This window comes from Cervus elaphus, chromosome 13, assembly GCF_910594005.1.
Source record: "Cervus elaphus chromosome 13, mCerEla1.1, whole genome shotgun sequence".
NCBI lineage: Eukaryota > Metazoa > Chordata > Mammalia > Artiodactyla > Cervidae > Cervus > Cervus elaphus.
The window spans coordinates 59,814,886-59,835,179 of record NC_057827.1 but is presented as its reverse complement, the minus strand read 5'-3'; the positions used below and the strand labels follow the sequence as shown (position 1 = coordinate 59,835,179).

Sequence of the window (20,294 nt, the reverse complement as noted above, 5' to 3'; positions counted from 1 at the left end):
ATGGAAAGAGCCCGGGTTCCTAATGAGTTACTGGAGGGAGGCACTGTCCCAGCTCAGGCTTTTAAGGGCAAGAGAATTAAACTGCTATTTGTTCAGCCATTGTCAATCTTTGGATTTTGTTATAGCAGCCAAACCTATACACTATCTAATACACAGTGCCTTAGACTATATACCCCTAAAATTTGTATGTTAAATGCTAACTCCAATATGGTGACATTTGGGGGTGGGGCCTTTGGGAGGTGATTAGGTCATGAGGACAGAGCTTTCATGAACTGGATTAGTGTCCTTATAAAACAGACCTCAGAGAGCTCCCTTGCCCCTTCCATCATGTGAGAAAACAGTGAGAAGACAGAAAGTAGGTTCTTGCTAGAAACAGAACTGGCCAGAAACTTGATCTTGGACTTCCCAACCTCCAAAACTGTGAGACATAAATTTCTGTTGTTTACAGGACACTCAGTCTATGGTAATTTTGTTTTAGCAGGCAAATAGACTAAGATACTTAGTAAACCATAAGGAACTCATGGTATCCAAAAAAGAGCCAGACAAACGTTTACATTGTTTTGACTTTAACTATTGCCAGTTTGACAGTGTCTTTGTGACAATTGTCTTTGTGACAATTGTCTTTGTGACTATTCAGCTGACTCTTGTGTTACTTTGATAGACACACATCATTTTGTTTGTTTTCAGTATATCCTAACATTTGGCACAAGATATTCCAGGCTCTTCTTGTAATTCCCATGCCTTAGCCTTGGACTTATTCATTTGAATAATGAGTTTCAGTGGTTTAGTGGAGAATGGTGATTAGAAACCATGACCTATGTGCTATGTATGCTTGTTGATACCAAGCTGACACTGCTTCCTGGCTTTCTGGCAGACCAAACTAGGCAATATACATGTATATATGTGTGTGTGTGCATATGCATGTATAGGCTAATATACACATCTAATGCAAACTCTTCCATCTACACATACTTTTAAAAACCATGAATTTATACCAGCATTTCTAAATCCAATTCAACACTCAGAATTTAGTCTCTCTTTCTTTTATTTTCTTTTAAAATATGGAATGCTTCCCAGCATTCCTTGCCCAGGGGCCATGCTAATTTTCTCTATATTGTTGCAATTTTAGTGTATGTGCTGCTGAAGTGAGCACGCCCTCTTTTCCAATAGGACGTTACTCTCTTCTCTGGTGTTGAGCAGCTGGATCCCAATATCTTCGCTCTATTTCCGTGTTTGCTTGCTCCCCTGTTTGTACCAATTCCCTGACCACCGAAACTCCCCGGCCCTGCCGTGTTCTCAGCTTGACCGAGGGAAAGGGGGATAGACCAGAGGCACATCTTAAGATATTATCAATCCCTTTGCTTTCCTCCCGCCGCACCCCCTCCCCATCAAATGGCCTCCTTGTTACAATTTGGGCTCCCGTTTAGCTTGCTTGAAAGAGAAGAGAAGTCGCTCAGTCGTGTCTGACTCTTTGCGACCCCATGGACTGTAGCCTGCCAGGCTCCTTTGTCCATGGAATTTTCCAGGCAAGAGTACTGGAGTGGGTTGCCATTTCCTTCTCCAGGGGATCTTCCCAACCCAGGGATTGAACCTGGGTCTCCCACATTGTGGGCAGACGCTTTACCATCTGAGCCACCAGGGAAGCCTTAGCTTGCTTCTAGGTACTTATTTCCCAGGTGGCACTAGTGGTAAAGAACCCACCTGCCAATGCAGGAGACATAAGATGCTCGGATTTGATCCCTGGAGGAAGATCTCCTGGAGGAGGAAATGGCAACCCACTCCAGCATTCTTGCCTGGAGAATCCCATGGACAGGGGAGTCTGGCAAGCTACCATGGGGTCGCAAAGTGTCAGACACGGCTGAAACAACTTAGCGCGCACACACACACATGTACAGAACAAAGTAATCTCTAGGCCACGGGGAAGCTGAGATTGGATCTGCCTTCTGCTTGAAGAAAGAAGGTGCTCATCAAAGGGACTGGACTGCAGGAAGCCTTTAAAGGAGGATGCTGGAAGCACAAATCCTGGACAATTCTCTAGCACGAGCCCTTCTGGGCAGCTGGGCACTCAGAGAGCTGCTCTTCAAGAGTATCCAGCTAATGCCCTTCTCGTCTTCTGATCCCATCCTCAAGTACCATCGCCACCACACAAAGAGCATCCCTGCCAGGTATCATGCTGGCAGCTTTGTGTGTGTTATTTCTTTTCAGTCCTCACAGTAATATTAGGGGGAGGCACCATAATGGTCCGTATTTTACAGATGAGGATAATAAGTCTTAGAAAAGTGAGTGAACCTGCCCAAGGTCACGTGACAGCATCAAGGCCATTACTTGAGCCCTTGAAGTCCAGCTCTGCCTGTTCCGCCAGCCTGCTCTGAGCCCTTGACCTCTCACTTCAGTCTTCTCTTGACCTCCACCTGTCGTTCCGACGCTGCCCATGCTCTGACTAGTTCTAGCTTTGCCCAGGAGACTGAGTCCTGGATGCACAAAAGCTGTCAGTGCCAAGCTTTTAAAAAAATACCACTGTGTGATATTTAACACAAGCCTCCCCAGATATGTAACATACATATGCATGTGTGCTAAGTCGCTTTCGTTCTGTCTCACTCTTTGTGACCCCATGGACTGTAGCGCGCCAGGCAAGAATACAGGAGTGAGTTGCCATGCCCTGCCCCAGGGGATCTTCCTGCATCAGTAGGTGGGTTCTTTACCACTAGCACCACCTGGGAAGCCCGATGTAACCTGTATGTGTAAGTCATAAGACAGTAATAAAAGAATCCCAATGCCCCCAAACTTACTGCCAACTTAAACATACACTAACAAATGCTTTTTAATTAGGCTTAATCTTTTATATTTTTAGAGAGCCTTTGTGTTTTCAAATTGCAAAACCTTTTTCAATTTAATCTCCTCACTGCAAAGCGGCATATCCCCCATGGATTAGCCAGCTCCCTGCCTCTGTCATCTTTTCTCTGAGGGGTGAGTCCTAGGCTGCTGTGTGTGTTTTTTCAATCACATTTCTGACAAGTCCTATGGGTCTTGTCCAACTTTACTTTCAGATACATCACAAATCTGGCCACCTCTAGCCTCCTTCCTTAATCCAAGCCACAGGCAAGGCTGGATCCTGGCAGTAGCCTCTTAGCTACTGTCTATCAGGCAGCCACAGTGAGCTTTAAAAAAAAAAAAAAAAAAAAGAATCAGATTATGTCCCTTTCCTGCTCGGACCTGGTCCCTGGGACATGTCTGTCTGCCGGCTCAATCCTGAGTTCTCGCACTGACCTAGGGATAGGGTCAGAGCCACGGTCTTTGCCAAGGCTCGCAAGGCTCACTTCCATGGCTTCCTCTTCGCCCCCCCCACCCCACCCCCGCTCTGATATCTGCACACACGACACCCTGTTCCCTCTGCCTGGGACACTTTTCCCCAGGTGCGCTCAGGGCTCCTTCCTTCCTCCTGTAGGGCCGCTGCTCACTGGCATCTTTGCTTCCTTTGATCACTTTTTTTTTTCTTTTTTTTCTGAATGGCATGTGGGATCTTAGTTCCCTGATCAGGGATTGAACCTGCATCCCCTGCACTGGAAGGGCAGAGTCTTAGCCACTGGACCACCAGGAAGTCTCGCCTTTTATCACATTTTATAAGCGTAAGATAAATTCACAGATAATAAAACCTACCTAAGCACATACTTGAAAAAATTAATAGGATGTACTATAATGTAAAGGAGAAATAAAAGAAAATGAATGTTTAATCATTTAATATGTATTTTAACAAGCAGATCCTCTGGCAGCTCTCTGCACTTATTATACCTAGAGTTCTTATAAATGTGACAACCACAAAGATGCAATGTGTTGACTCAAATTCCACAGAGATGTGATTTCTTAAAACAGTGAACAATTCCTGGTGGAGTCCCAAGCAAGACAAAATGTAACCTTCTCTCTGTGTATTAAATACATAGTTCTTGAATTCCTGAAGATGCAGTGAGTGATAAATCTGTGTACAAAATACTTTCTGCTTATTTATAAAACCATTTTAGGTTCTAGGCTCATATAATTATAAGCAGAGTTTTCAGCTACAGATGTCTGCTCGGACACTCCAGAGTTGCACGAAGGAAGTCAGTTTTCAGCCTCTCATTCTTTCATTTGTCTTGTGTACTTCAGGATGTCTGGCGTGCCTGCTTGTTGTTCAGTTGCTAAGTTGTGTCTGACTCTGTGAACCCACTGACTGCAGCACTCCAGGCTTCCCTGTCTTTCACTAACTCCCAGAGTTAGCTCAGACTCATCCATTGAGTCAGTGATGCCATCCAACCATCTCCTCCTCTGTCCACCCCTGGCTCCTGTCCTCAATCTTTCCCAGTATCGTGGTCTTTTCCAAGGAGTCTCTTCTTCACATCAGGTGGCCAAAGTATTGGAGCTTCAGCTTCAGCATCAGCCCTTCCAACGAATATTCAGGGTTGATTTCCTTTAGAACTGACTGGTTTGATCTCCTTGCTGTCGAAGGGATTCTCAAGAGTCTTCTCCAACATCACACCTTGAAAGTATCAATTCTTCCACGCTCAGCCTTCTGTATGGTCCAACTCTCACATCCATACATGACTACTGGAAAAACCATAGCTTTGACTCTATGGACCTTTGTGGGCAAAGCGATGTCTCTGCTTTCTAATACACTGTCTAGGTTTGTCATGCCTTTCCTTCCAAGGATCAAGTGTCTTAATTTTATGGCTGCAGTCACCGTCACCATGATTTTGGAGTCCAAGCAAAGAAAATGTGTCATTGCTTCCACTTTTCCTCCACTTGCCATAAAGTGATGGGACTGGATGCCATGATCTGAGTTTTTTTTTTAATAATAATTTTATGTATTTATTTCTAGTTTTGGATGTTCTGGGTCTTTGTTGCTATGAGGGCTTCTCTCTAGTTGTGGAGAGTGGGGGGGTTGCTTTCTAGTTGCGGTGCACGGGCTTCTCACTGCGGTGGCTTCTTGTTGCAGAGCATGGGCTCTAGCGTGTGCGGCTGCAGTAGCTGCAGACTGCAGGCTCTAAGGCACAAGCTCAGTAGTTGCGGTGCTTGGGCTTTGTTGCTCTGAGACATGTGGGATCTTCCTGGGTCAGGGATCGAACCTGTGTCTCCTGCATTGGCTGGTGAATTCTTTACTGCTGAGCCACCAGGGAAGCCCGATCTGTTTTTTTTTTAAATGTTGAGTTTCAAGCCAACTTTTTCACTCTCCTCTTTCACCCTCATCAAGAGGCTCTTCAGTTCCTCTTCACCTTCTGCCATTATAGTGGTATCATCTGCATATCTGAGGTTGTTGATATTTCTCCCCGCAATCTCGATTCCAGCTTGTGCTTCATCCAGCCCGGCATTTCACATGATGTACTCTGCATGTAAGTTAAATAAGCAGGGTGACAATATACAGCCTTGACATACTCCTCTCCCAATCTTGAACCAGTCCATTGTTCCATGTCCGGTTCTAACTGTTGCTTCTTGACCTGCATGCAGGTTTCTCAGGAGACAGGTAAGGTGGTATGGTACTCCCATCTCTTTAAGGATTTTCCACAGTTTGTCGTGATCCACACAGTCAAATGCTTTAGTGTAGTCAATGAAGCAGAAGTAGATGTTTTTCTGGAACTCCTTTGCTCTCTCCATGATCCAATGAATGTTGGTGCGCCCGCTAAACATCTGGTGTGCAAAGCTGCCCGCTCCCCATTATTGTGACAGGCAGAAAAAGCCCAGGAAATTGTCAAAGTGTCCACTAGGTGGAGCTACAATCCAGGGTGAGACCCATAGGTGGTCCCCCGCCCCACCATTTTGATTTTTCCTCTCCGCACGCACCACTCCCTTATCTTGTACAGTGGTCTACACTTTTTGTCTGTGTCTGAGACTAAGGCAAAAGCCGCGGGAGGGCAGGGCTTGTGTCTTTCGACGCTGCATCCCCAATGCCCAGAGCAGCGCCTGGCACGTGGAGGGCACGCAGAAAGGGAGTGGATACATGAGTGCAGCCCAAGACCACTCTGATTTCCATCTCTGGAACTCGGCATTAAAGTGGGTGCAGAATCGTCTCAGGAGAGAGGCTGGGCAAGGTGTCACACATCCACGGAGCGCAAGGCCTGGGTTTTGAAAAGCAGGCACTCGCTGTCCACACGCAGAACTGCCGGGCTGTATTGTCCACTCACTGAGTCGTGTCCGACTCTTTGCGACCCCATGGACTGCAGCAAGCCAGGCTCCCCTGTCCTTCACCATCTCCCAGAGTTTGCTCAGATGCACGTCCATTGAATCAGTGATGTTATCTAACCATCTCATCTTCTGCTGCCTGCTTCTCCTCTTGCCCTCCTCAGGCTGTGTACCCCTCCTGATACAGGCTGGGCAGGGCTGCGTGTGTGACAGCTTAGGAGCCAGAGATCCAGGTTCAAGGTGTTGTTTGACCACCCACTTGTTGTGTGACATTGAGCAGGCCACTTGGCCTCAGCTCCTTTATCTATCAAAGGAAGTGGTGGAACCAGTCAAAAAAGCTAATTTGGTGCAAGGCCAGGTAAACAGACATATTATTGTCTGTCTCAAGGCAAGAGATTTCGACTCTGCCTTGAGGCAGCCAGGAGGACCCAGGTGGGCCTGGGAGAGCCTGGAGCAAATTCTAAGAGAACATCCAGCAAAGGTGTGATGACCATCCGCTCCTCTCCGAAGAACAATCAAAGCACAGAGTCCTGTTAGGTGTCCCAGCGGTGCCTGGTATGCCTCACCAAGGGTCAGGGTCCGGAGGGGAGGCTGATGTCCACAGTGCAGTGGTCAGGAGAGGGGGCTCCTCATGGTGAACTCTGTCTTAGGTTAAAGATGAAAACTTCTAAGGAGGGAGTCAGAGGGAGTCTGAGGCTGGGTACTAAAGACAGAAGGGCTTTCTGGAAGTTGGGGTGTGGGTGTAACATGAAAATGAAAGTGAAAGTTGCTCAGCCGTTTCTGACTCTTTGTGACCCCATGGACTATACAGGATTCATGGACTATACAGAATTCTCCCGGCCAGAATACTGGAGTGGGTAGCCTTTCCCTTCTCCAGGGGATCTTCCCAACCCAGGAATCAAACCAGGGTCTCTTGCATTGCAGGCAGATTCTTTACCAACTGAACTATCAGGGAAGCCTGGATGGAACGTGGGCACTGTGAATGAGCAGAAGTCAGCAGGAAAGGAGTCCCAGAGAGCTTCTGGCAGATTTTGAGTATTTTCATACCAACGTGTTGGAGAGACGGTCCCTGACTTGTCTTTAAGCTTGGATACCCCCTTCCCATGGCCCCTGACTGTCTGCTCTTAAGGCTAAACTGCTCCTGTCTCCTCTTTTCTCTTGCCACCGGGCCTTGAAAATCCACGAGAGGCTTTCCTCAAGGACAGTGTGGAAGAAGCTGCTCTGACCTAGTCCATCAGCCCTTCGGGAGCCAGGCCTGCCTAGATATTTCTGGCTCTCCCAAAAGAAAACAAGCTCTTGCCCACTAATATAAGCAGGCAAAATCTTTACCCAACAAAACAAACCCAGTTCCTCTAGGCCATGCCCAGCCTTCCTAATATGGCATCGGGATAGGACCCTTGGCATCCGATCAACATGGATAGTCCCATTCCCAGGAGAAAAAAAGGAACTAACCCCAGGTGACAGATAAAGGTCACATTCACACTGGGTTGGCTTCCAAGGTTGGCTTGGAAGGGCTCGGCTTCCAAGGGCTCTTCACGGGTAGGGTTAAATATACCTGGATAAGATACAGGAGGCTGAGTTAAATTTGAATCTCAACCACAGATACTTTTTTAAAAGTATGGACTGCCCTGGTGGTACAGATGATAAGAATTCACCTGCCGGTGCAGGGAACACAGGTTTGATCCGTTGTCTGGGAAGATCCCATGGGCTGCAGAGCTATTTAGCCCGTGTACCATGACTACTGATCCTAGCACTGCAACTGCTGAAGCCTGCAAGCCTAGAGCCTGTGCTCCGCAACAAGAGAAGCCATCACAATGAGCAGCCCTCACACCGCAATGAAGAGTAGCCTCTACTCGCCACAACTAGAGAGAGCCCACACACAGCAATGAAGACCCAGCACCACCAAGAGTAAAATAATAATAATAAATAAAGTATAAGTACATCTCACAGGCCATTTGGGACATACTTATGTCAAACACTTATCCATTGTTTATCAGAGATTCAAATTTAATTGACCTCCAGTATTTTTATTTGCTGGATCTGGCAACATTTGGGGGCTGCATGTAAATACAGTGAAGAAAACTGGAGTCTGACTGGTGTCTTTAAAAAAAAAAACAAACACCAAAAACATTTTGTATTGGGATATACCCAGTTAACAATGTTGTGATAGTTTCTGGTGAACAGTAAAGGGACTCAGCCATACACATACACACTCAGTTGTGTACGACTCTTTGCTACCCCGTGGACTATACAGTACATGGAATTCTCCAGGCCAGAATACTGGAGCCTTTCCCTTCTCCAGGGGATCTTCCCAACCCAGGGATCAAATCCAGGTTTCCCACATTGCAGGCGGATTCTTTAGCAGCTGAGCCACAAGGGAAGCCCAACCATGCATCCATTCTCCCCCAAACTCTCCTCCCATCCAGGCTGGCACATAACATTGAGCAGAGTTCCATGTGCTATACAAGAGGTTTTTGTTGGTTATCCATTTTAAATGTAGCAGTGTGTCCATGATCTTCCCAAAGTCCTTAACTATCTCTTCCTGCCAGCAACCATGAGTTCGTAAGTCTAAGAGTCTCTTTCTGTTCTGTAAGTTCATTTGTAACGGAAGGAGCCCCTTTCAAAGAAGGACTTCGTGCAGGTAACTCTGAGAGTTAGTACCTGATGTCATTTACATATGAAAACTCAGCCTCTTTGCACTAAAAATAGCTTTCACCATTTTAAAAGCTACCCTGGAAGTTTGAAGTCAGTTTCGGCCTTTGGGAAATACGTTTGACTTTTTGTTACCGAAGGAGTTTGAACCCGTCATTGCCCTCTGAGGAGTCATTTCCAAGGACAAAATCATAAGTAAGCTTTAGGGATCCAGCACTATCTATAATAATTGTAACATGTTCATAGCAGCGCTGTACATAAGAGAATTGCCGAATCCTCCCAGAAAGATTGAAAACCAGAGAACAACTCAGGTCCAATATCCGGGGACCAGTTATGTGAGTTGATGGTCTAGTTACTAGACAATTAGGCAGTCATCAAAACCAATGCTTATTAAAGCTGTTACAACACAGAGGGTGCTTAAAATCTGATGATGAGAGGGGCCAAAACAGAACACGAAATTAAAATAAAAGCTTGTTAGCTGTCGAGAGAAAAGACACTGGAAGGAAATAATGCTAATTTATTAGGATTGTTTTATAGGATTTATAGGATTGCTAATTTGTTAGTGATTGTTAGGTAATTTTTTCTTCCATAGTTTCTTTTTCCTAAAGGCACTTTAAAGAGTGTGTATTCATTTTATCTCATTAAAAAAGACCCTGATGCTGGGGAAGGCAGGAGGAGAAGGGGATGACAGAGGATGAGATGGTTGGATGGCATCACCGACTCAATGGACATTTAAGCAATGGAATTTAAGTAAGCTCCGGGAGGTGCTGCAGCCCATGGGGTCGCAAAGAGTCGGACACCTCTGAGCGGCTGAGCAGCAACAACAATTCACTTTATCATTAAAACAAAACAAAACTGAAAAGGCTTCCAGGACCCTCCCTGTCTTCCCAGATAGACATGCAGAACCCAGAATCTGCCCAAGGTTATCTCACAAAGGTCCACACTGTGATTCTCTTGCCTTTCCTCCCTGCCTTCCAGGGAATCAGAAGCACTTAAGAAATGCCTCTCGGGCACAGCCCTGCAAAGAGAGTAGTTGGAATATTGAGCGGAGAACACACCAACCTGCCCTTGAGGGTCTTAACAGCCACACTGTTATGCAGCACCTGCTAATTAACCCCCAGACTCGCTTCCTCCAGAATGTCTGCCAGGATACTCTCTTCCTATCCTCTCACAGGGCTCTACGGCCTCACCTGATTTCCCAGGTGAAGATCATGAGCTTCTTAAGGTCAAAGACTCCGTCTCTTTCTCCTGACTCCCTAGAGCAAGTAATTGGCCTCAAGATAGGTGAGAGTAGGGCTTCCCAGGTGGCACTAGTGGTAAAGAACTTTCCTGAGATGCGAGTTCAATCCCTGGGTCAGGAAGATCCCCTGGAGGAGGGCCTGGCAATCCACTCCAGTGTTCTTGCCTGGAGAATCCCTCGGGCAGAGGAGCCTGGTGGGCTATGGTCCAGAGTCGCAAAGAGTTGGACACAACTGAAGCAACTTAGCAGCAGCATGTGTCTGCTAAAGGAATGTTTCCTGTATCCTACAAATGCATGGAAATGACTTGGAGCGTACTTCATCCTCTTTGGTTTGTCATTTTGATTTTCTTAGCTGCTTGCCTCTTCCAGGCCTGGTCTAGCCTCCAGTTGCTACCTATCCATATGTGAGAAAGGTTAAGATTTCCTTTTGTTGTAAATGTTTTTATGGCCTCACGCATCTGAACACTCACTGACTTCATTCATTTGCTTGAATTGATCCACCAGAAATCTCAGACGATTAGTTTATTGTTATATGACCCTATAAAAGCAACTTTATACATGCTCGAATTTTGCAATTTTGGGGATAAAAACAGTGCTTGTTTAAGTATAAAAAAGAAAAGTGGAGAATTTATAAACTGTGTAACCATTTAGAGCAGGGGTCAGCAAACCTTTTCTGGAAAAGGTCAGATGTAAACATTTTTGGCTTTGCTGGCCATGCGGTCTCTGTCACAATCACTCAACTCCATTGTTGCAAGAAGGCAGGCATGGACAAGACAGAAAAGAGTGGGTGTGTCAGGAAACCTTGATGTGTGCACGCTGAGATCTGAATTCTGTGTCATTTTCACTTCTTTGGATTTCTCCCTCCCCTGCCCCCTACCAAACATTTAAAAACGGAAGAACCATTCTCAGCTCTTGGGCTGTACAAAGACCAGTGGTGGATTTACTTCATGGGCCCTGAGTTCAGCTCCAGCCTCATCAGTCACTTACACTTACCTTTTTTTTTCTCTTCTCTCTCTAATTTATTTTTAGTTGAAGGATAATTACAATTTTGTATTGGTTTTTGCCATACATCAACATGGATCAGTCATAGGTATACACATGTCTCCTCCCTCTTAAGCTTCTCTCCCACCTCCCACCCTGACCTTTAAAAAATATATATTTTATTTGGTTTCATCTGGTCTTCACTGTGGCATGCAAACTCTTAGGTGAGGCATGTGGGATGTAGTTCCCTGACCAGGGATTGAATTTGGGCCCCCTGCATTGGGAGTCTTAACCAGTGGACCACCAGGGAAGTCCCTGCATTGACCTCAGGGCAATTTCTGAGAGGAAAGTAAATGTGAACTTAGCACAGGGCTGTGATAAGGATAGACTGTGATTCCTCCTGCACACTGTAGGAGCCTATAAACGCATGCTTGGTAGTTCTTTCAAACTGTAAAGAATACCTGATTTAAACTGTTAACTGTGCCTGATTATAAAGAATGATGATAATATTGTGATTCATGTCTTCCCCGTGTTTTGGAATAGTGCTCAGTCCCCACATGCATCCAAATATTTGGAAGAAGACCCTTTCTCTGTCTCTCTCTCTTTCTCTCCCTGTCTCTCAGGAAGATTCTTATTTCTGGCATTTCTTTATGTTGGTCTTAGAGGTAGATGATTTTAAAAGTATACTCTTCATTTCAGGACTTCCCTGGTGGTCCAGTGGTGAAGAATCCATCTTGCAATGCAGAGGATGTAGGCTCGATCCCTTGTCAGGGAACTCAGATCCCATGTGCCGTAGGGCAGCTAAGCCCCTGAGCCCCAGAACGACAACTAGAGAACCTGTGCACCACGACAAAAGATCCCGCGTGACGAAATGACGGTCCCACGTGCAGCAACTAAGATCGATGCAGCCAAATACATACATCAATTAACACTTAAAAAATAAAAGTATACTCTTCGTGTCATTGCATAGTATCACCCACGCTAGGTGCCGCTCATTTATTTTTCGGTCTCACTCTCTCTCCATGTTCCTCTCTCCCTCATCAAGAATTCTGATCCATTGGTCTGGGGTGGGGAACAGACAGAGGTATTTGTTTTTGAAAGCTCCTCAGTGATTCTAAATGCAGCCAGGGACCCACTGGTCTGCATTTTATTACAGTTTCTAATGTCTTGCTCCTCCAGCATCAGGGACTAGACCTGTAGGGTCTCAGGCACCACCCTGGGCCCCCTGAACCAGAACATGCACTTGAACAAGATTCCAGGGGATCGTCGGCTCAGTTATTAATAAGTTAAAAAGCACACAGCTCTTGCGTCGTGCGTGTATGCCCCCCTTTAAGTAATTGATGTATACTTGGAAGTGGTGTCTGAGGCTCAATGCTGTAGACAGATCTGTGTTCTAGATCCGAGGTGGGGCTGGGAAAACGTCAACTGCTGAGGCACATGGGTTTTGTGCTTGTTTATTTTTTTCCTTTTTAAATCTTGGTTTCTCGTAAAGCGAGGTCCCTTTGTCGTCCTCTGTCTGGCAGAGTGCAGGGGGCGGGACTGTGCCAGGAAAAGCAATTTAGGACCCAAGAGGCCGCCAGGGGCCTCTTTCCCCATGACCCCAGAGGGTGGACGTCACCGGGGCTCATGGGCTGTCAGGGGTGGGCTGTGGGTGGCATTTCTTAATATAGTTAGTCAATAGCTGTATTTTCTAAGTGCCACAGAGGACTAAAAGAATGTCACTTAAATGTCTGGCATTGAGGTTACTGATGACTTTGAGAGGGACATTTCCCAGGCCTTGGAAGGAGAACAGATGTCACAGAAGGGGCCATCATGGAGACAGATCCCTGTGTTCAGGCCTGGTCACTGCTTTTTCACCACTTCGGCTCTGGGCACGAGTATAATGCTGTGAGCAGAGAGCTGGCATCACCCAAGGAGACTTTGACCTTGCAGTCCTTGGAACTTGGCCTTACTCAGGTCAAAGGAAGAGCTGAACACTGCTGGCTTTCTCCCCTTTCCTCGGTTTATTGGCCTGTACAAAGGGCACGTTGCTGCAGCCAGCTGCATTGCAAAACTCAATAGTACAGCCTTGTTTCTCTGGGCCTTTCCTTCCTTCTTTCCACCTGAGGTCTTTTGAAGAGGGTTCCTGTCCTAGACCTCCCTGCCCCTTCCCAGGGAAACAGGGAATGGGGGGAGAGCGCAGCAGGAGGCAGCAGGTCCTACTCTGCCCTTACCCTGTGACTTTCCGCTAAGCATTTTGCCCATCCGAGTCCTCATTCAGTGTGAAAATGGGGAGAACACATCCCTCTTTGCAGGTGGCTATAGAAGTCTGTAAAGCAATGTATTGAAGAGTTCTTTGTGGACTTCCCTGGGGGCTAAGAATCTGTCTTGCAATGGAGGGGATGAGGGTTTGATCCCTGGTGAGGGAACTAAGATCCTACATACCGTGGAGCATCTAAGCTGGCGTGCAGCAACTACTGAGCTGGCAAGCCACAAGTTGCTGGGCTCTGCAATGATAGATCCCAGATACCGCAAGGAACTAAGACTTGATGCAACCAAATAAATATATAATTTTTTTAAAAAGCTCTTTGAGAACCAGGTTCATGGTATCAGTAGCTGTGTATAGTCTAAACGAACATCTCTTGGATTGAATCATCTCTCTCCTACTAGACCTGTGATGTGAGTTTAAATCTCTTCCTTGCCACTTTTTTTCTGGGAATGACAGCTGACTTTAGAGTCTGATCAGTTCTGCAATCTTCAAGGAAATCAGCTCAGGCAAGATTACTTACTGGTGTTAAAACTATTAGGAAGTCTATCAGCAAGGGAATGGAGAGCACAATTGTGGCATATTCATCTGATGAAATAAGACAATCATGGGGAAAAATCTTGATACCCATAACAATATGTGTGCATCTCACAGACAATGTTGAGTGAAACAGTGCATATCATAAGGTACTACTTATACGAAGTACAAGTATATCAAGATTGCCGGGAGAAATATCAATAACCTCAGATATGCAGATGACACCACCCTTATGGCAGAAAGTGAAGAAGAACTGAAGAGCCTCTTGATGAAAGTGAAAGAGGAGAGTGAAAAAGTTGGCTTAAAACTCAACATTTAGGAAACTAAGATCATGGCATCCGGTTCCATCACTTCTTGGCAAATAGATAGGGAAACAGTGGAAACAGTGGCTGACTTTATTTTTCTGGGCTCCAAAATCACTGCAGATAATGATTGCAGCCATGAATTTAAAAGACGCTTACTCCTTGGAATGAAAGTTATGACCAACTTAGACAGCAATATTAAAAAGCAGAGACATTACTTTGTCAACAAAGGTCCATCTAGTCAAGGCTATGGTTTTTCCAGTGGTCATGTATGGATGTGAGAGTTGGACTATAAAGAAAGCTGAATGCCAAAGAATTGATGCTTTTGAACTGTGGTGTTGGAGAAGACTCTCGAGAGTCCCTGGACTGCAAGGAGATCCAACCAGTCCATCCTAAAGGAGATCAGTCCTGGGTGTTCATTGGAGAAACTGATGTTGAAGCTGAAGCTCCAATACTTTGGTCACCTGATGTGAAGAGCTGACTTATTTGAAAAGACCCTGATGCTGGGAAAGATTAAGGGCAGGAGGAGAAAGGGACGACAGGGGATGAGATGGTTGGATAGCATCACCGACTCAATGGACATGAGTTTGGGTAAACTCTGGGAGTTGGTGATGGACAGGGAGGCCTGGCGTGCTGTGGTTCATGGGGTCACAAAGAGCTGGACATGACTGAGCGACTGAACTGAAATGATATGAAGTGTAGAAGGGGCAAAACTCACCCGTGTGAAGAAAGTCAGAAGAGTTTTCCTTTGCTTGGGGGCTATTATCTGGGAGGGGGCATGAATGCGAGCCTGCTGGGGAACTAGGAATGTCCTCAGTCTTCATTTGAGTTGTGATTATGTGAGTGGAAACATACATAAATATCTTAGCACAACAGGAACCTAATGCATTTTCTGGTAAACAACACTCTATTATGTAATTTAGTTGAAAACTTTTAACGAATCTTATCAAGACTTTAGATCTAACTTCTGGTTTCTGAGAAATGTAGGGACAGATGGACGAGCTAAATGGTACCGCGAGGAAGCAACTGGACAATTCCAGAAGGCTGGCCCTTCTGCAGGACAATCAATGCAGTATCTTTCTCGAGGGTAGTTGGTTGAGGTCAGAAGAGCTCAAGAGACGTCCCGACCTATGGCCTTGGTCTGGATCCTGGTTTGGACAAACCAGTTGTAAAGGAAACTTTGAGAGGCACACGCTGTGTGCTGTGTTTAGTTGTTCAGTCATGTCCGACTCTTTGCGAACTCATGGACTGTAGCCCGCCAGGTTCCTCTGTCCATGGGGATTCTCCAGGCCAGAATACTGGAGTGGGTTGCCATGACCTCCTCCAGGGGATCTTCCCAACCCAGGGGTTGAACCCAGGTCTCCTGCATTGCAAGTGGATTCTTTACCGTCTGAGCCACCTGGGAAGCTTGCTTCACAGTATACAATTAATTAAAATATCAATATCTGTAGAAATTTTTTCTAAAAGAAAAATCTGTTCAATTTTTGATAGAGATTACCAGTTTGCCTTCTATGGAAATTGTAACAATTCAACTCATACCCATAGAGGCACATAGGGGTATTTAAATATGGATCAAGTTCTTGATGTCAAGGATTTCCACCCCCCCCCCCCGGTTTTGTTTTAAAGTATGATAATGCTAAATTGGTTCTATTAGAAAACGTTATTTTCAAAAGATTTTTTTGTTCAGTCACTCAGTTGTGTCTGACTCTTTAGCCACCCCATGGACTGTAGCATGCCAGGCTTCCCTGTCCTTCACTATCTCCTGGAGTTTGCTCCAACTCATGTCCATTGAGTCAGTGATGCCATCCAACCATCTCATCCTCTGTCACCCCCTTCTCCTCCTGCCCTCAGTCTTTCCCAGCATCATGATCTTTTCCAATGAGCAGGCTCTTCACATCAGGTGGCCAAAGTATTGGAGCTTCAGCTTCAGTCCTTCCAGTGAAGACTCAGGGTTGATTTCCTTTAGGATTGACTGGTTTGATCTCCTTGCTGTAAAAGGGACTCTCAAGAGTCTTCTTCAGCACCATAGTTCGAAAGATGTTTACTGCCAAAAAATTAGGATTCATTTTCAGGTTGGTGAAGACAAGTCAACCCATGGGACCTCCTTGGAAGTTTCCCTTTCTGTCAATAAACCTTTCAACGAGGAATGGACATTTGCTGGACTTCTGTTGTATGCCAGCACTTTATGCATCTTCTCATTTCATAATAGCCATGTGTTTTTCCTTTTTATAATTAGGGTTAGTGGAAAAGTAATATAAACTTTTTAAAAAGCAATATAAATTTGATGAAAAATATTTTAATCACTTAACAAATAGGCAATGAAACACGATTCTCCACCCAGTAGGAAACTCTTCTTTCCAGTTCCTCTTCCAAAAGGCAGCCACTGTTAATGGTTTCTTGTGTATCTTTTCAGAAACGAAGTATTCTTTTCCACACAAGTATCTCTATGAATATGTGGTCCCCTGTATCAGTGGTGTATTATACCTGGGTGCTTTGATTTAACGTATCTGAGAGACTCTTACGTATTTGTTCTTATGAAGGCCACCGACGGTCTCCCCGTGGTCAGATCCAAGGCCACCTGTCAGTCTTCCCTTACCCCACGACTTCCAGGGCTGGCACTCTCCTGGGTTTCCTCCTACCCCCTCAGGTCTTTCGCTGGCTCCGTCACGCCTCCCTGACCTCCGAACGTCATACCACTGGCCCCATCCTTGAACTTTTCTCTGCCTACACTCACACCCTGGATGATCTCATCCGGGCTTGATATCACCCCTATACTGACAACTCCCGATTTTATATCTCTAGCCCGAGTCATGCCCTGAACCCCAGATGTCTTATCAAATTGCCTGCTTGAGTCGCCATCAGATGTTTGACCAATGACTCAAACGGAAACTGTCCAAAATGGAACTCCTGACTTAAGCCCCTACCTCTTCACCTCCTGTCGTCTTCCCCATTTCAACTCCATTTTTCCCCCAGTTGTTCAGACCCCAAACCTCAGACATCCACGAGTTCTTTCTTGCTGTCAAATCCCATATCCCACCCACTAGCAAATCCCATCGACTCTTCCTTCAAGCAATATCCGACCAATTCTCACCATCTTCACCGCCACCTGGGTCTGAGCCACCATCAGTCACTACCTAGATTATTGCAATAGAAGCCTAACTGGTCCTCTGTCCCCTAGCCTTGCTCCCTTACCCAGTCTCCTCCATACAGCAGCAGAGTAGTCATGGTTAAGCAAGATGAGGTCCTGTATCCCTCCGAGGAATCCTGTCTCTCTTACAGTAAAAGGCAATGTCTTTGCAGTGGTCCGGGAGCTCCATGTGATCTCTTTGTGGACTCCTCCTCCACCTGTTCCTCCTTCGTTGCTTCTTCTGCTCCAGCCTGTCTAGCCTCCTGACTGTCCCTTGTCAACACCAAGGCTGTCTTAGACTATTTGCCTTTTCTCTGCCTGAGAGCTCTTACCCCAGATATTTGCATGGATTTACTTGCTCACCTTTGTCACATTTTTGCTAAATGTGGCCTTCCAGTGGGATTTACCCTGACTAGTGGATTAAGACGGTGACCTGCCATTTCCCATCTTCCCTGTCTGCTTTATTATTAATTTTTTGTAGCATGCATCACTTACTAACATACTAGATCATTTATGAGAATATAAGCTCCACAAGGACAGGCAGGAGTTGGGGAGGCATCCATCTGCCTCCCACTTTTGAACTGTTTTCATCATTGCAGTATCCCTAGTGCCTAGAATAGCTCCTGGCACATAGGAGATGCTTAATAATTATTTACTGATTGAATGATGGAACAGATCTCATTCTATTTGATTGTTTAAATGGCCACAGGAGTCCACTATATGGATGATGTAATGACAGCACAGTGGTGGCTAATATTCACAAGGCATGTCTGATCAGGTCCTTTATGAATTCAGACTCATTTATGCTTCTCACCAACCTTGTGAGCTAGGTTTGATAATCACTTCCACTTGATAGATGGCGAAACTGAGGTTTAGTTTTATCATCTGTTCCCCCAGTCACACAGACAATACATGATCATGCCATTCTGGCTGTCTTGAACTAGCACATTTAATTTCTGTGCCAGGCTGTTGCAGAATGGGTTTACTTAACCAGTTTCCTACAAATGGACACCATCTTTTGGTTCTCAGATGAGGCAAGCAAAGCTCAGAGAGGTTAAGAAGCTTGCACAAGGTCACACAGCTAGAATTCAAGTCCATCAGTTGAATCCTGGGTTGGAACTCTCAATGACTACATTGTCTCATCTCCCAAAGTTGACTTCTCCCTAAGGAAAAGGATTGGGGTTAGGAGGGCAGTCCTACAGCAAATTCAATAGCAAAGATGTCACTTTGCCGACAAAGGTCTGTATAGTCAAAGTTATGTTTTTTCTAGGAGTCATGTATGGTTGTGAGAGATGGACCATAAAGAAGGCTGAGCACCTAAGAATTGATGCTTTCAAATTGTGATGTTGGAGAAGGCTCTGCAGAGTCCCTTGGATAGGAAGGAGATCAAACCAGTCAATTCTAAAGGAAATTGACCCTGAATACTCATTGGAAGGACTGAAGCTGAAACTCCAATACTTTGGCCACCTGATGTGAAGAGCCTGCTCATTGGAACAGATCATGATGCTGGGAAAGATGGAGGGCAGGAGGAGAAGGGGGTGACAGAGGATGAGATGGTTGGACGGCATCACTGACTCAATGGACATGAGTTGGAGCAAACTCAGGGAGATAATGAAGGACAGGGGAGCCTGGTGTGCTGCCATCCATGTGGTCTCAAAGAGTCGGACATAATGGAACAACTGAATAACAAGAAGGGTGGCGGCCAGCTTCTGCCCCTTGGCAGTCTTCTCCCAAGGCCGTCTCCTGCAGTTCCCCTCCTAGGTCTGGCATCCTCTCCCAGCTCTGGAATCCTCTCCCTGACGGCCCTTGGCCATGAACACACAGAGAAGCCCATTTAATCTCTCTTATTGTCTGCCTCCCAAAGGGAATGTAGATGATTCTAGGCTTCCATTCCGGAGTCTCCCACCTCGGAGAGGTCAGTGACCATCTGGAGGGCCTTACCTGATGTTCATTTAGTCACTTTTATTGAGCGTATCTGCGTAGGGCACTGTTGGAGGCAGTTTGGCTTCCTTTAGAATCCAGCCAGCACCAGCCAGCATTATCTACCGCTGTGTTACGAGAACAATAGCGAGCAGAGAAAAACACAGTCCCTGCCCTCAAGGGGCTCACATTCGTCAAGCACTCCACTCACAGGGGCAGCTGGATGGCTGAGATGCCAGGAAGGGACACTTGGGTTGAAAGCTGCTGGGTGAGTGAGGGTGGAACACTGCAGAAAAAAATGACTGGATGTCTAAAGGCTCTAGGGACTGCAGGGGCCAGAGGAGGCCAGGGTGGCAGGGGACCGGTGAGAGGGAGGTGGTGGGAGATGAGGGTGGGAGGCCTTGACCATCTCAGGGAGTTTTGATTTTATCCCAAGCACAGTGGGAAGTCAGCCGGGTGGGGTAGGGGGAGCGCAGTGAGGAGCCTGATTGGACTGATCAAATCTGACTTGCCGTCTGAAGTCTCTCCTGGCTGAAGTGCAAAGAACAGACTGGCCAAATTGAGGGGACCGACACGTGGGCAAGGGGTGCGGGGAAGGGTTGACAGGCTCCGTGGCACAGAAAGAAAGGAGCGAGGAGTGAACCTGAGGAATATTTGGTCTGAGGTCATGCCCCTCCCTCGGGTCAGCCATACTCAAAGTCTGGTTGATTGAGCAGGGGCGGGGACAGCAGAAAGGCCCACTCCCTTGGTCGAGGTGGGGCAGCTCTGAAGGATGGTTCCAACCCCGGAGCTCCCTGGGGGATGACCAAGATCTTAAAACAGAGGTATAAATGCATAATTTCCCATTCTCATGGAGAGGAGGTTTGAGGCCAGGATCTGCCCAGGGTTCCAGAGACGTGTGGGTGGGTCAGTGGGTTGGTGGGTCCCTGGTCTTACCAATGCATGGGAGGAACTTGATTTTCCCTGGGCAGGCGTCCTGGCCCTCAAAACACATTCCTCTCCTCTCACATCCCTCTCATCTCCAAAACGGTGGTGGGCTACGGGGGTGAGGGAACTCTTGATCTTGGAATGCTGGTTCAGGCTTTCCCACTTTTCTGCTCTGTGACCTGGGGCAAGTCCCTTTCCTTCTCTGGGTCCATTACT

The 20,294-nt window shown here is 46.3% G+C and overlaps 1 pseudogene; it reads right to left on the bottom strand.

The window, feature by feature from the left end:
- Positions 1-1,055: 1,055 nt before the first annotated feature.
- LOC122707084 lies at positions 1,056-1,153 on the bottom strand (annotated as a pseudogene).
- Between the last annotated feature and the right edge of the window lie 19,141 nt (positions 1,154-20,294).